Here is a 15,419-nt window from a genome sequence, read left to right on the forward strand (position 1 = left end):
TGCAAAATGAACTTAACTGGTTAACCTAGTCGAAAACTGCTCTTCTTTTGAGAAATTAGTTTTCTGCAGCCAGAACAAACTGAATCAACTTGGCAAGGGATCTCAGGAGTGCCAGTTTTAGGGAGGTGTTGGATTGTACAGGTGGGAGGTAGGACTTCTGTTTTCTCAACCCAGCTCAAACAGATGTAATCATGTTCTAATTTTGTGTAGTTCACTTGCATCAATTGCAAAGGTACTCTTGACACTCCTTTATCTGGCTGTGCTGCCTGCTTTTCTCCAACTATTGCTTTGTCAGGTTAGTGTCCTCTTGGCAGTATTTACTAGCTTGTCTACATGGACAAGCAAAGACACTGCCTCTGCTCAATAATAAGCAGTAAAAAAAAAACCAGAACAGGAAGGAAGGGAAGGATTTGCCTATTACAGATATTTTTTTGAGGAGAGGGTAAGTCAAGATATATGTTTCCATTTTTTAGATAAAGATCTTTAATGTAGTAGGTGAATGTGAAGGCTTCGCTAGGCATTTGTGCTTAGCGAAGAGCTGAACATCTGAAAACTTGCATGGTAAGTAACTAGAAAAGCTGAACATTTGATTTCTGCAGTGTTAAATTTAGGAAAAGGTGAACACAATGTTACACATTTACAGGCATGTAAGGTAACTTTATGAATGTATTAATTTTTTAGTAGTCAAAATGTCTAACATTTAGTTTTTCTAACTTACTATCTTGACTATAGTATGCCTGGCACAACTGGTTTGAAGACTATATACATATAATTAACATACATACATAAACTTTTATTATAGTGTATATCAGTAATTTTTAAAAAAAGAAAAGGGAAACATTTTTGCCAGGTCTGATTTTCCTTTTGCGTGAGGGATTTCTTTGGCACCATTCAATCTGTCATCTTACTTGCATTCAGTATAGTTTTTTCTAAATGTGTCTCTAGCTCAGTCTGGCTGATAGGTACTAACTGGCAGATGATGTGCCACTGACTTATTTTTCTTCTGTTGGACATCTGTATACCAACTACTTAAAACATTTGCATGCAAATCATCATGTAATTTTGCTTCTACCCTGGTATCTTCTTGCTGATGTGAACAGAGCCATTACCTTTATCTTGAGTGGACAGTTATCCATGTCATTGATGGAAGTAACTAGAACAGCCAGTCAAAGCATCAGCTATTTGGGTAAGTCAGGCTTTGACATTCTTGATGTTTAATTAAAATAGGGGAGGGATTGGTGTGAAGATGGTTAGTTTAGTTGTATAATTGTGGTCAGTGGACCATGTGCACTTATTTAAGTCTTTAACTGCATCTCAGAAACCTGCTGGTCCATGCATTTGTGTAATACCGTGTGTTTTCATGGTCTCCATGGCTACTAATTATGCACAGATCATGGTTTTGGTATCAAAACACAGTGTTTGGAGATAAAGGTAGCTAGTTAAACTGGGTTTTGTAAATTGCAAATATAAGTAACATCTTCAGTATTAAGGTACATCTATAGTAGAAGTGTGGTCTTTAAAATAGAAGAAAATACTGAAATGCTGTAGTCACTGTAAAAGCAATCATAACATAGAAACTTTTTTGCTAGAAAAAAGTTAAGGATTAATTATAAAAATGGAATTTTACAGGGAGTGTGAGAAAAAGAAACTATTGAAGGAATTGATAATCACGTTATGTAAAATCAAAACAGTATTATAAAGGACAGCTGCTAGCAAATAATGTAGAAACAGAGGTTATACAAATGAGCTGTAAAGGCTGTTAATGAACAGCACACAAGCTCAACAGGGAAAGATTTGTGTGCTTAAGGATTATGTAGGTATGTGCAAACATCCTGTTCACTAGAAAAGCTTAACAAGAGCAAAATTGGGAAATTGTTTTTATGAGAAGAATTGAGTAATAAACTAAATATACTAGATGTTTATAATCCCAATAACCTCTCCTTAAAAATCCCTCACTGAGCCTTATTCAAAGCAGACAAGTATTGAATATTTTAGCAATTCTTTATGACTTAATTTTTTACTTCCTTGTATTAATGGTGAAATTAATCCCACCTTGAGCTCTATTTGTCCCAGCAAAATTATTCCTATATATGGTGAACAAAATGTGAACTGGTCCAGATGATAGTATTTTGCCAAGCCAGCTTTAGTGAATTTCTTCCAGTTTACTATGAGTAAATGCTTGTGCCCACACAGTAGAGAAGGGAACAAGTTGCTACCAGTGTAAAGAAAGTGGGATTTTTCTTTTTTCCTTTTGCTAATAATGCCTGAGAAAATCTGATCTTTTGCCAAGACATTAGTGGCCCATGTATTTGGGGAGCACATTGTTGCCAGGCCTTCAAAACTTGTATTTTTACTGTAGTGCACTTTTATGAAAATCAGAAGTTACATTCTTTGGAAAGATTGCATGGATATGATTATGCTTAGTAGCCTTGTGCACTACCCGTTGACCGCTGACTTCAATTTCAGACTCAGTGACCTGAGGCTACATATAGTGCTCCAAAGCTCATTTACCAGTCATTCACTTAATCATGCTCACAGAAGCATGTGCTGTTTCTGTATTTCTCTTCTTTTTGGATATGAAATGATCAACTTCCCGGTTTTGAAGTAATTGTGCTACTTCGGGTGATGTCTGGTTGATCTGTGAATCTGCTCCTGCTTTACTGATGTCTCATCTTCCTTCAGGAGACCATTAGATTCTATTTATTTTAATTACTTTTCTTTATTAACCTGGATAGAATTACTGGGTATTTGTTGAGGTTTCAGAATTTAATTATAGCTCCTATTACAACTGATTAAAAAAAAAAACTTTTGAAAAATGTTGAGGAGTGAGAAAGTACTCCCAAGAGTTTTAGCCATTCCTTTTCCCACTTAATCTCCTCACCATAGAGCAAGATGCTTGAATATACTACTTCCTAATGACTGCAAGAGAATAAAGCATTGAAAACCTTAGCTTTTCTTGAAATACAATGGAAGATAAAGATGTGAGGCCAACAGATTTCTTTGCTGTTATTTTTTTCCATGTCTGACTTTTCATCTTTGTGTTTGGTGTAGATTGTGCTGGGTAAATACTGGAAATGGATTTTTAGTGCTTTTCTGCTATTTTTTGCATTGAAAAGACTTTTCAGTTACTGTTATTTCTGTTCTTGCGCAAGTTTTATTATTTTGTGAATTGATGGAGGCATACTTCCTTTGGGATTGACTGTAATATCTTTTGTTGCCTGTAACATGACAAGTTGTACTGAAATCTTTCTCAGCATTGTTGTTTTCCTGTTTATTTTTTTTCCTTTGGATGTATGTGTCTTGATACAGAATTTGTTGATCAAATATATCATATATATAATACAGATTATTTTTGGTGTTAGATGAAAAAGTCGACCTTTTGAATGCAACTAGATTGAGGGTTTTCTTACAAAATTTCTACTAAATGTGAAGTGCTTCTTTTCTTGGAACTATTTTATTTGTACCTGCTTTGAATTGATGTCTGGAATCTGAGGATTTCATTGTCAGGTTAACAGGTCAGCAGTTTTAACTAAGTAATTTCACGATTATAAGCCGCACTATTTTGACTAAAGTTTTGGTCCGTACCCAGAAGTGCGGCTTGTAATCTGGAGCAGCTAATATATGAACAAAGGACGAAAAGTTGGCAACCTGGAAGTGAGAGCCCGCAGCAGCCCTAAGCCGAGCTGGAGCCTGGCTGGCCCTGGCAGAGGCGGGGCTGGCGGCACAGGGAGGGGCCAGCGGCGCGGGGCCGCCCGGCAGCGCAGGGAAGCCAGGCAGAGCTGGGCCAGGGTGAGCAAATGCGGCGGCGGTGGGCAGGGATGAGCGAGCCCGGCAACGATGGCAGCGCTTTGGCTCAGCCCCGAGCGGCAGCGCCGAGCTGGGCCAGCCGGCCCCATTGGCATCCCTGAGCAGGCTGAGCCTGCCCGACCCCGAGCCAAGCCAGTAAACCCCGCGATCCCGCGATTCTGTTACTAATTGGCAACTCTGTGAAAGTTGCATGCGGATCCTCGCTGTGAACGAAAGTGCGGCTAATAATCCAGTACAGCTTGTAATCGTGAAATTACTGTACCTTTGTTTTCTAATTTCTTTCTTACTTTTTTTTTCTTAAGTCTGACAGATGACAAGGCATTTCTTCCACTTTGCATCACATTCCTGAACGACTTCATAGGCAACTCCATGAAAGGCTTTTCCCATAGTCCATCTTTCCTGTATTAGCGTAGTTATGAGAAGTATGTGTTTTCTGTCTATAATTGCTTGTAAAATATTACTACTTTCGACCACTGTTGTTTTTTTCAAGACTTTTTTTCTTTCTGTGTTTCTTTCATTTTGTAGCCAGTGGTCTTTCTAATAGTCTGTTGTCCAGGGGGATATATCTGGAGAATATACTGCTTTTATGAAGTACAAAGGAAGTAATTGAAAGAAATTACTAAAGGATATTTTGGATGGGTTGACCCCATACAGCAGCTGAACCTCCACCCAGAGGCTTACTCACTGCCTCCAAGCAGGACAAGGGACAGAATTAGAAAAGCAAAAGTGTGGAAACTTATCAGTTGAGATAAAGGCAGTTTAATAAGTGAGGGAAAGGTGTGTGCCTTACTGAGATCAAGCTAGACAATATCCACTGCTCTCCATTTACCAAGCCATTCATCTCCTTGTAGAAAGTGGATTTTGTTAGGCTGGTCTCTGTGTTCTGCTGCATTCTTTTTTCTAACTGTTGGCCAGACAGGTAGAAAAGTCCAATTTTCCTTTGTATGTGACCTTCTACTAGACAAAAAGCACCAATAAGAAATTTTACAGCTTTTTCTGCAAATATGTCTGCCCCCTTTGTTCAGGAATACAGGCAATGAATGCATAGACCAGTGCAAGGAAGCAATGCCCCACTGTATGGCTTTGCCATCTGGTACACATACTGTAGGATGAAGAAAGAATTTTAAGGACATCTTTTGTCTGTTTACATTGTTGGCTAATGGCTTTGCTACAATTGGTGAGTAGTATTTTTACTTCTCTCATGTGTTAGCTTTTTGTAGTTGCTGAAAAAGCTTCAGTGATTCATCTCCTTTTCTTGTCCCTTCAATGGAATCAGAAATGGAAATTCAGCTTCCATACTTTCAAGGAGTTTCCTTATAAGGAAAATAAAAAGCATACATTCTAACTGTGAGTTCCATTTAAGTCAATATAATATGTTTGCAATGTTCCCTTGGCCTGTTACACAGCTATCTAATGTCAATTACTGTGCACTGATGATACATCTTAAGATACAAATTGTTTTTTTTTAAATTTACATGTGAATGTCATTGAAGAAAAGCCTTTCATTGGGTGCCCAAATGAGATAATTTGAGTAAGGAAGAGGTTTAAAGCTACTTAAAGCTCACAGTACTTCACAGCTTAACACAGTTCTGTGATTTATTCTGTATTAGATGCATTTTCAAATACTAAGTTGTGACTGATAACATTATTCACTGTACATTAAATTCTTTCTGCCCAAATGAATTACTTTTTATTTATACATTATGCAGATTTCTTTAATTTACATATGTATTCTGCAAATACTCAGGTAAAGAGGTAGTCTTGAAACTTATATGCTACATAGGCTACATGCTAAAAAAAGAGTTAAGTCTCTGAGGATAAGAGCCAGCACTAAACTGATATGCAAGGGTCCTGAAAACTTGGATTCTTGTATTAGCTTGGATTCACTCATAATTAACTTTGGCTACTCTAGCCTGACTTTTAAAATACAGCTTACTAGGTAAAAACCACTCATTGGATATTTAAGAATTTCAAGAGAACTAATATAATATAATATATGAGTTAAGACATCCCTAGAGGACACAGTCAATTTGAGTCAATTTCCTTGTATTAAATGAGATTTCATTTATTAAATATGTATATAACAGTCTCTGCATCAAGGGCCTACATATCATTTATAAAAACAAAATTTAGCAGTTGAGAGATGCTCATAGAACATACATGATACTTTTAGTTCAGTTTTTCTGTTTTGAAAGAAAGTGTGGGGGTTTTTTTAATTTTTCTGTGTTTGAATATGATTTCTTACTAAGCCTTTCCATATCAGGTAACCAGGATCAAATGTCTCAAAAGCATTGCATGGACACAGCTTTGTTTTTGGACTTACTCTTTTTAGTTCCTCGTTTTTTGAAGAGAATACTTCTGTACAGTGTTTGTTAGCTGAATAGCTAAAATTCTTCTCAAACAGTTTATGAACTCACTAGTCTGTTCAAATTAGCTAATTCATAGAAATATAATTTGTGTATTAAAATTGCATAATGTATGTTTTTGTTGTATAGTTTGCTCTAAGAGAGTCAGTAGGCTTTGGATTTTCCCTCAATGTCTGTCATATTAATATTACCAAAGCTTTACCTTTCTGGATGAGGCCTGTCATTAAACAGTCATTAAACTAAAGGGAAGACATGGTTTTTAAAAAGAGTATTGTAAAAGTAATAATTATATATTTCTTTGATAACTAAGGTTTGCAAACCTCTTAATTTACTGAGGCACTACTGGGCTACTGGAAATGACATATATGGAATGATACATTTTGCCTTCCTCTACATCAGAGTGTTTACTTCTGACTGCACCTGTTCTTACTCCAGGGATAAGAATTTGAGATGAGAAGTTGAAGAAGCTCCAGTAAGTTTTAACTTAATGTGGTACTCAAAAGTATATAAAAGTTTCTAAAGAAATGAACAAACATTTCACAATCATATTGATCGACCTATGTGAACATTACCTTTGGAACATTACCTTTCTTATGTGTCTTAAGGATGGGCTGAAGATTTTTGAATTAAGACAAACAAAAAAAAGTACATGATCCAAAAGATACAAGTTGCAAAAAAAAAAAAAAAAAAAAAATTGGAAGGAAAGCTGCAGTTGACACAAGAAGGTGGTTAGCATTAACATACAGTGTGATGATGGATGGCAGGGGCAGAGGAGGGTGTTAAGTCATTGTTTTAGACTTGTGAGGTGGATTTACTAGAGTTTGTATGTTTCCTGAGCAGAGAATATTATGTTAATCCAGTAATTTGGGGATATTTTGGTTGCTCCTGAGAATGGTGCATTAAAAGTAGAAGCAGCTTTAAATATTCTTTAAAATTGAATGCATTGCCTTTATTTTATCTGTGGAGCATGCTATTAGGAGCTATATCCCTAGCTACACACTTGTGAAATTAAAAAAAGCTTCATGGCTGGAAGGCTGCCCAAATTCTGAGAAATCTTGTCTTTCTGAAGAGAGAGATAAATAGTCAATCAAAATCAGGTATCTGTAACACTTTGTAGGTTAGATCAAAGAGAGACATAGATGTGGTGAGTTTTCAGTATTTTGAACTTTAGTCATTTAGACCATGCAGTGGGAGGGAAGAGAACAGGGTTCAGATATTTGGATTTTGAACTATCATTGAATTTTCTTTTCTTGTTAAAGGGCAAATAACAAAACAGAAATAGTCCATGGAGCAGAGACTAGAATCTAGGTCTTCTCTCCCAGTTGAGCATCCTGGTTATTAGGCTACAGTGTGATCCTTGTTAATTGTCCAGATGCCATAGCATTTTAATTTTTAGCTGGGTAGTTACCTAGCTTTAGCAGACAAGAAGCTTGTTACTATCCAGCCTTTTAGTTTCCTAATTAAAGTGCTCTTCTGGGAAATAAATACATGGTTTTGAATCCCCATAGGCTAACAGGGAATTAAAGCCAAGTTCCTTGCCTCTGTGGTACTCGCTGTAATCTGGTATGTATCTACAGGAAAAATTCTGGATTGGTGGTCTCAAGGCATTTGTAGACCCTTGTGTATCTTGCTGTGCTATTACACAGCTGCTACACAGCTCCCAGCTTTCACAGGGGTGTGTATGCTGCCTCAGGTGTTACCTTGCACATGAGCCTCCTAGCGTGTCTTGGTGGAGCTTCAGCCTTCCATAAAATTTCCACCAGAAAAATTAAGTGTATTCATCATCTCTATTTCTAGGGAAATCCTGTCGTGTTTGTTGGATTGCTTTGTATAGGACTTGAGGGCCTGAATTTTGCTTATATGCAAAAATACTGTTATTACATGCTGCCAAGAATTCAGACACCATGCAGATGATGAGAAAACATCATGGTTATCTAGTATTTGAATATGGTAATAGCAGGAGCACTGGTTTTTGTTGCCGTTTAAATAAAAATATCATAACAGTTAGAAAGTTCTGGGGTCACCCAATCTGGATGTTTTATTAATACACCTTAAGAAATAAAGCTGCTGGACAACCAGATTGCCTTTCAGTTGTTTAAGTTAAATAAGAATAAATGTTTTTTTAAAGAAAATCAAAATAACTAACTGCTTGTTTTACTTAAGGGTTTTCTTTCATGGCTTCTCTAATGCAGTCTTCTTCAGTGTCTTCTGATAACAAAACTTATTTGGGTATACTTTGAGATTGTAGCAAGCAGGAAAAAAAATTTGAGGCACTCTCTCCAGCAGTCCTTCCCATAACCTTGTTGATATGCCATATGATTTAAAAAAAGAAAAAAAAACCCACCAAAAAAACCACATTTGAAATAATTTCTTCAGTTCTTCTCCCCTTAGTTTGTTGCCTTCCTAGATAAATAATTCCATGGTACTTCACTGCATTTTTAAATTATATACACTTAGTGTTTTCACAATTATCATTTTCCATCCTAATTTTTTTGGTAGCAGTGGTTCTATGCAAAATCAAAATTGAAGTTACTCCAAGTGATTGGTGTCAAGTTTTTTTGGTTTTTTTTGTTTTGTTGGGTTTTTTTGGTTGTTGTTTGGTTGTTTTGTTTTGTTTTGTTGGGTCTTTTTTGTTGTTGGTGGTTTTATGTTTGTATCTTCTTGAAAAAACATGTGTTTTTGCTTGTTTGCTGGACTTCTTTTAATCTGATAAGGAAAACACTCCTGAAAAACATAAAAAGTGCTGATGTGACCTTGTCCATATCTTAGCTAGCGGGTGCCTTTAGAATAAGATGGTACTGCATCATAATTTCCTGATGAGTTACAGCATCATGATGGCATGTGCTCCCACTCAGAATCTATTTTAAGAAAGGACAGAAGCACTTTCTTACAAGTAATCTTGTACTCAATAATACTGGATTGGAGTGGAGAAAGTCTACAAAGTAATGATGTTCTTTCTGGAGATCAAAAGCGAATTGATGGAAAAATAATTATTTAATCTGTATAGTTAAAAAAAAAAAACTTAGCAGAAAAAAAGCTTCAGCAGCTCATCTCTCTTTTTTATGTTAGTCTGTACATCTGTCCATATAACAGATCCATACAGCAGAAGAAATACTAAAGACTTCCTCAAGGAAACTCACAGCCCACTTAATTAGGCAGAACTTTCAGAGACTGTTTAATGTTAAACACTTTAGTGGCCCTTAGAAATTGCAGCATGTGTTTTGGAAATTTGGCATCAAGTTTTCTGTGTAACAGATCATCTAATCTCTGCTAAATGTGCCTATTTTGACACTGGTTTCAGTTTGTCAAGAAAGCTGTGTTCATTTGAGCACAATGATTATAAGGGGGAAGTCTTAAGAGGAAAACTCTTCAGTATGCTGTAAGTACTGACCCACTCTTGGACAACTCTGTATTTTCCCAGAATGTCAGGGTCCTGAAAGTGTTCGTGGATACTCTGTACAATTAATCTTTATTGAATTGACCTTAATGAGGTGAGCACAGATTTTTATAAACCTGTTAGTTCAGATTAGCTGTATTTTAACCCAAGATCTCTATCACTCAGCTACATACACTGTAAACTGAACGTAGAATGACATATGTTATAGCCTTATATTGCACTTAGGAAACAGGGCAGCTGAGGGCTACCATTATACAGATTAGTACTGATACAAGAAGAAAAACTAGTAAAAACCTAAATATTTCAAGTCATGAGCCATAACATTTTCTGGTGGTCTAGAGTATTTTTATCTTCCTTCTATGCTGTTTTCCTAGGAGCTTCCCATTATCTGAATATAGCTAATTCAAGGGTGCTATTAACACATCACTGTTTCTTGAATGGCATTGGGAATAATCAAAATTTGGAAAATGGAGCACAGAGGGGACTGACTTCACCTAGCTCGCTTATTTTTACATTAACAAAACGTGGGTAAGAAATCTTTAGGTCTCTGCAGTCTTCACTTACAAAATTAGGACTCTGTATTTAATGAATGAATGCAGTGAATATGTGGGTAGCCAGAATTGCATGATTAAATAATTTGCAATGATAAGTTTAAAAGGCTATCACCCCAGAGTATCAAAGTCTTCTAGCCTTTGACATATGAAAATAACTGATTTTGAGAAACACAGAAACTTCCTAAAGAAATTTGACCTATAAAGCAATGTTACGTTTTTAAGGTTTAATTAATGGGGATCTGCTGTGAGTAAAAAAGGGCTCTTTCTTTGGAAGTAGATGTGCCAGTTTTGCAAAGCATTCTTTTCTATGCATGTGATGAAATCATCTCTCTGCAAGTATTGGAATTCTACATTTTGTAGGGAATAAATATTTTTGTGGCAAGCTCCTTCCTAGGAGGCGTGACATGTTAAGAATAATTCCGGTGGGGGTAGTTACTGATTCAAATCTAATGAAGAAATTGAAAATTACTCAGAGCATGCAGTTTCTCCCAGGTCTCCAAACAGTATAGTGTTTTGGTCACGCTTATTTTGGTGACCAGGTAGCCTGCAGGCTAATTGTTTGGTTTCTGTCTTAAAGTGCATTGTACACAGAATACTCACTTCATAGCTTCAAAGGAAACAAACAAACAAAGTCCCAAAACTACACCCAAAAAATCAAGAGGAACATTTCCTTCATGACTGACAGCATTCATGTGAGCAGAACACAAATGAGAGCATATTGTAGATAACATTTTTGAAACACTGTAACACTGTAGTTTGCTTTGTTTAGCATACTTGATACTGTTTTTTTTTGTTAATCTGTCGAGGTCTACTTGAGGTGTGGAAATGTCATTGTTTTGATCTTCAGTAGAGCTGTAGCTTGAAGGACTTTTCTTGTTTGCTAACACTGTGTGTAGGGATACATTTCTGAATCTTAGTTTCAGATAACATGAGTGTTGTGTGACAGACTGTAGTGGGAAATTGGATTTACCAGGGACTAGGGAATCCTGCTGAGGTCGGCTTGTTAACCTGTGCCTCTTGAATTGGTTACTTGAATGTGATTAAACAATAAAGTTTGCCTGATTTCATTGCATCTCAGTCAAGCTGTCAATAAGTCAGTGTTCTTCTATTTGCAGTTTTTTAATGTGAAAGAGAATATTGCCTTCTGAGAAGTCTCCCTCTTCATCTGAAAAACTTAGAGCATGCATTTCAACTTGTTATTTCAGTTTCCACTAATGGGATAAATTCCTGTTTTCCAGCCTGCCATTTTAAATTGAATAATTGTAAACCAGGACAATAATATAAGTAATCTTCTCATTGGATGGTCCTGTTTAATGTGCACATGACACATTTTCTATTTCTCTATTTAGGCTAGAAAAATAAAACTCATATCCAGGGTCAGATAACACTTACTTTTTTCTGTCTTTCTCAGTGTTCCATAGGAAAATGTAATTACAGTGCTGTCTCAGACTAGAATGTTGTATACTACCATGTTAGTTACTTAGCATTTTTACTTTTCTCTTTCTTGTGTCTCAGTTTAACTTCTTATTAAAACAAAACCAAGACATATCTTTAGTCGAATTTAGTAGTTCTTCAGATAATGTATTTATAGTTCTATAATTGTAACACTTATGTAGCCATAATTTCATTTAATGATGGTTTCAAAAGTGATATTTTGATCAATAAGGAGGCCTCAAATGTATATATTTATGTATATAGTTGTAAAAAAATCTTGCTATTTGTCTACTTAGCAGCATGTCTTTCTTTTTTTCAGCTTGTGTTTCCTATGGAAGAGGCTTTTGCAAGTGGGAACTGTTACCTTATTTTTGAACTCTTTGGTTATTTTCAATCAAATTCGATAGAACAATAGCAGTATTGAAAATTTTAGGCACCTATAGGTGCCTAGAATATCCAGCAAGGAAAGGTACAAGGAATATCCAGCAAGAAAAAGACTTCTGTGTGAGTTCATCCCTTCTCAAACAAATGGCACTTCATTTATTCCATCAATGGACATTTGGTTTACTGAATGAACTGAAGTGAATGTAGAAACACAAAGGATTCAAATATGTATTTGCTTTCTTTTTGTTGGGACATCATTTAAGCCATATAAATATTTTTTATAATTGACTAGTGGACAGTGACCAGTACAAAATGTTTCAAACTTACTGCCAATTCACATCCAGAAAAATCCAGAAATTCTTCTGAAGTGCAATAAATTGGTGGAGGATGTAAGTGTGTGCATTCAATGTTATACAGTTTTTTGCTCTGCTTTTTCATAATAATGGCTTGCCTATTTCAGTCCTGTTAAACTCTTGATTGCTGTGACACATTCTGTTAATCATTATTTTAGAATAGGATGTTGAGTTGCAGGGCTATGCTGTCAAAAGATATGTGACCGAAACTGAATGCATCTCATCAGCTTGCAATATAAAATGAGAAAGAACAATGGATTGTAAATGAGAAGACATTGCACCATGAACAAGAGACAAGGAGGTCTCTGCATAAGTGTTGAAAATTAAATTTAAAAAATAAAGGTTCCTATTAAAAATTTCATTGGGTACTCCAGCACAAGACAGCTGAAAGTAAGCAGCAGAACTTTTTTTCCTCCAAAACTAAATGTCAGGTTTGATCTATGACTGTGCAGTAAGGGATTGTAAACCACTGCATACTGGGATTGCATACTCTTTGGGTTTTTTTGTGTTATTTTATGAAACTTAATGAGCAAATCCAAGACTATACTCTGTGTCATCTAGTTTTTGTTTCTCCTTGCACAACTTTTATATATGTGTTTTTCTTGAAAAAATACAAAACTGCTGACGCTTCTTTGTTCCCAACAAGTTGCACTTTAAAACTTTAAATAGATTTGTATGACTTTCTTAATATACTGTTCTTGTTTCTATAAAAAACATTTTTTTCTATGGAAACCAATTTATTTTAGTAAAAAACACTCAAATTTTATTTTCCATGCAGTGTCCATGGTCAAAGGTAAAGACTGAATGGCAGCTGGCAGATGTCAACGAGCTGCTTAATATGCTATTCATAATGTCATATTATCTGTAGAAGATATTCCAAAAAACCCTTATGTGTTCTAAAAACTATTACAGAAGTTCACAACATTAAATGAGTGATGTTTACTACTTTATTCAAGTTATACCAAGACCAGGCTTTTATCTTGCATTTCTTCTTTCTTTATTGTAATACCTTCTTCCAGTCACTCCCATGCTCACATCCATTATCCTCTCCCTAACCCACCCTAAACAATAATGTCCCATTTCACTCACATTGTCTCCCTCACCCACTACACTTACTCTTGGGGGAAACATGTAGAAAAAGTAATTGTAAAAAAAGTTGCGTTTTTCCCATGCAGTCTGAGTTAAGATCACATTGGTGCAAAGACCAAAATTCTAGATGCTAAAGTGAGTGCTTCTAGGAAGAAGGAGTTTGATGGACTGTAGGAGGAGAAATAACATTCTACTTAGGGTCTGCTAATTACAGAAGGTGTACTTCGTAATTTTTAGTCAAGTTCTGCTTGCATAAATGGGAAAAAAACAGACTGAGCATGTATAAATTGAAGCAGCTACTGAAGGGAAGTCAGAAAGAGCTGCTGAATGGCTTGTGATGCTGTGCAATCCGTTTAAAGTCATTGTATGAGCCTCAGAACAGCAATGTGGGCTGCAAAAGGAAAGGCTTCAATTGGCTGACCTCTAGCTTCTTCAAATGGTGCAGTGTATTAGTCCCGGTTTTATCTAGATCAGAAGGCCATTACTGTGCCTTGCATCTCCCATGGAGCCTGTGTACCTGCATCTCCCTTCTGTGAAAACCAAGCTGTGAAGGTGTGGAGTGCTCCTGCTTCCCCCAGAATGGAACTGGCAAGTAGCCATCACAAGCGCTACTCTGCAAGAACTGCGGAGTACTCCTCTGTTTCCTCGGGCTTTGATACACTATCAGAAGACCAAAAAATTAAAGGTGACATGTTGGAGCTTCGGGAGAAAGGAAGTTGTTAATAATAAAAGGATGTAATGCAGAGGGGGAAAATGGATCAGAGAGGCTGTCAACATAAATGCAGAAGTAAGAAGGCGAGCCCAAAAAAGACTGTTGAGATCAGCTTGCTAAAAGGCATAAAACCTAATAACAACTACTGTTCATGATATCACAGAGCTGAAAGTTTATCAGTGTTGGTGGGGTCAGTAGCTGATCAAGACATAAAAGTAATGGCTGAAGAAAATAAAACCATCGTCTAAAAGTTAAGTATGTTTGAGGGCGTTGTTTTTCTTAATTTTTTTAAAATATGGTGTTATTTTACCTTGAAGGTTTTTAACAAGAGTTACTAATACTGAAGTAACAGAGCTCTGAAAGGAAGGTTGATAGCTTTATAAAGGGATTATTTCTGATAATTATGGCAACGTTAGACCAAGAAGTCTGGATTCTCCATTGATCACATTTCAGAAGCTATAAAATAAACTAATAATTTTTTCAGCATATCTGCTAGTGCATTGGGGAAGGATTGATACAGCTTTTCCTGAGGTTAATTCTCTCTTTCTGCTGGAGGGTTTTTTAAATATTTCATGATGCCTTCAATATGAGGCATATGATATAAATTTGCATTTTCAAAATGCTTCAAATGGCTCTTAAAGAAATTAAGGTGTCCTGCAATAAGAAGCAAAGTCTTTGTATTTAACAGTCAGTTAGTAATTTGAAAAGTGTAGGAATAAATTGTCAGACTTCTCAGTAGAGGCATTTACAAACAGAATCATGTAGGAATCAGCTCTGCAGTCTGTGATGGTTAACATAAGATAATATAAAACAACTTCTGTACTATTGATTGCTTCTCATACGTCAAGTTGCAGGAGGTATAAATGAAATTATGGGTTAGTAGTTTTAATTATACATGTCATTGCAATGTCTTCAAAGTTAACCTATACTTGGATAAAATATGTACTTCTAGTCTTTATAGTTATAGTATGTAGTAGTGATCAATTAATTTTTTACAGTATCTGTAAAAAGACTTTGTTTTCCATTTTTAGAATCAAGGTAGCATAAGCCATTTATATTTTTACATAATGTTAAGGAAATTAACACATAGCTTTGTCCAAGTATGAAAAAAAATAATTTGGCAAATGACAAATATTTAGGGTTTCTTTGAGAATTTGAAAACACTTTCTTACTCTGTAAAATACATTTGATATTGATTGCCACTAAAACTGAGATTTTCCTATTGTTCTTAATTATACTAAAAGCTATGTGGCCTTACTAGTAATCTTATTAGTAATCTTGTTCTTAATTATACTAAAAGCTATGTGGCCTTACTAGTAATCT

The 15,419-nt window shown here is 35.8% G+C and overlaps 1 protein-coding gene and 1 long non-coding RNA gene across 24 annotated transcripts in view; both read left to right on the forward strand.

The window, feature by feature from the left end:
• The window catches only part of GPHN (gephyrin), a 276,586-nt gene that overhangs the window by 11,770 nt on the left and 249,397 nt on the right, over window positions 1-15,419 (forward strand). The window lies entirely within an intron of this gene.
• LOC116998380 lies at window positions 4,062-13,245 on the forward strand. Its single transcript, XR_004418372.1, has 5 exons — window positions 4,062-4,229; window positions 5,018-5,154; window positions 6,484-6,645; window positions 9,945-10,094; window positions 11,878-13,245. It is a non-coding gene; the product is annotated as an uncharacterized LOC116998380 (long non-coding RNA).

This window comes from Catharus ustulatus, chromosome 6 (genome assembly GCF_009819885.2).
Source record: "Catharus ustulatus isolate bCatUst1 chromosome 6, bCatUst1.pri.v2, whole genome shotgun sequence".
Classification (NCBI taxonomy): Eukaryota; Metazoa; Chordata; class Aves; order Passeriformes; family Turdidae; genus Catharus; species Catharus ustulatus.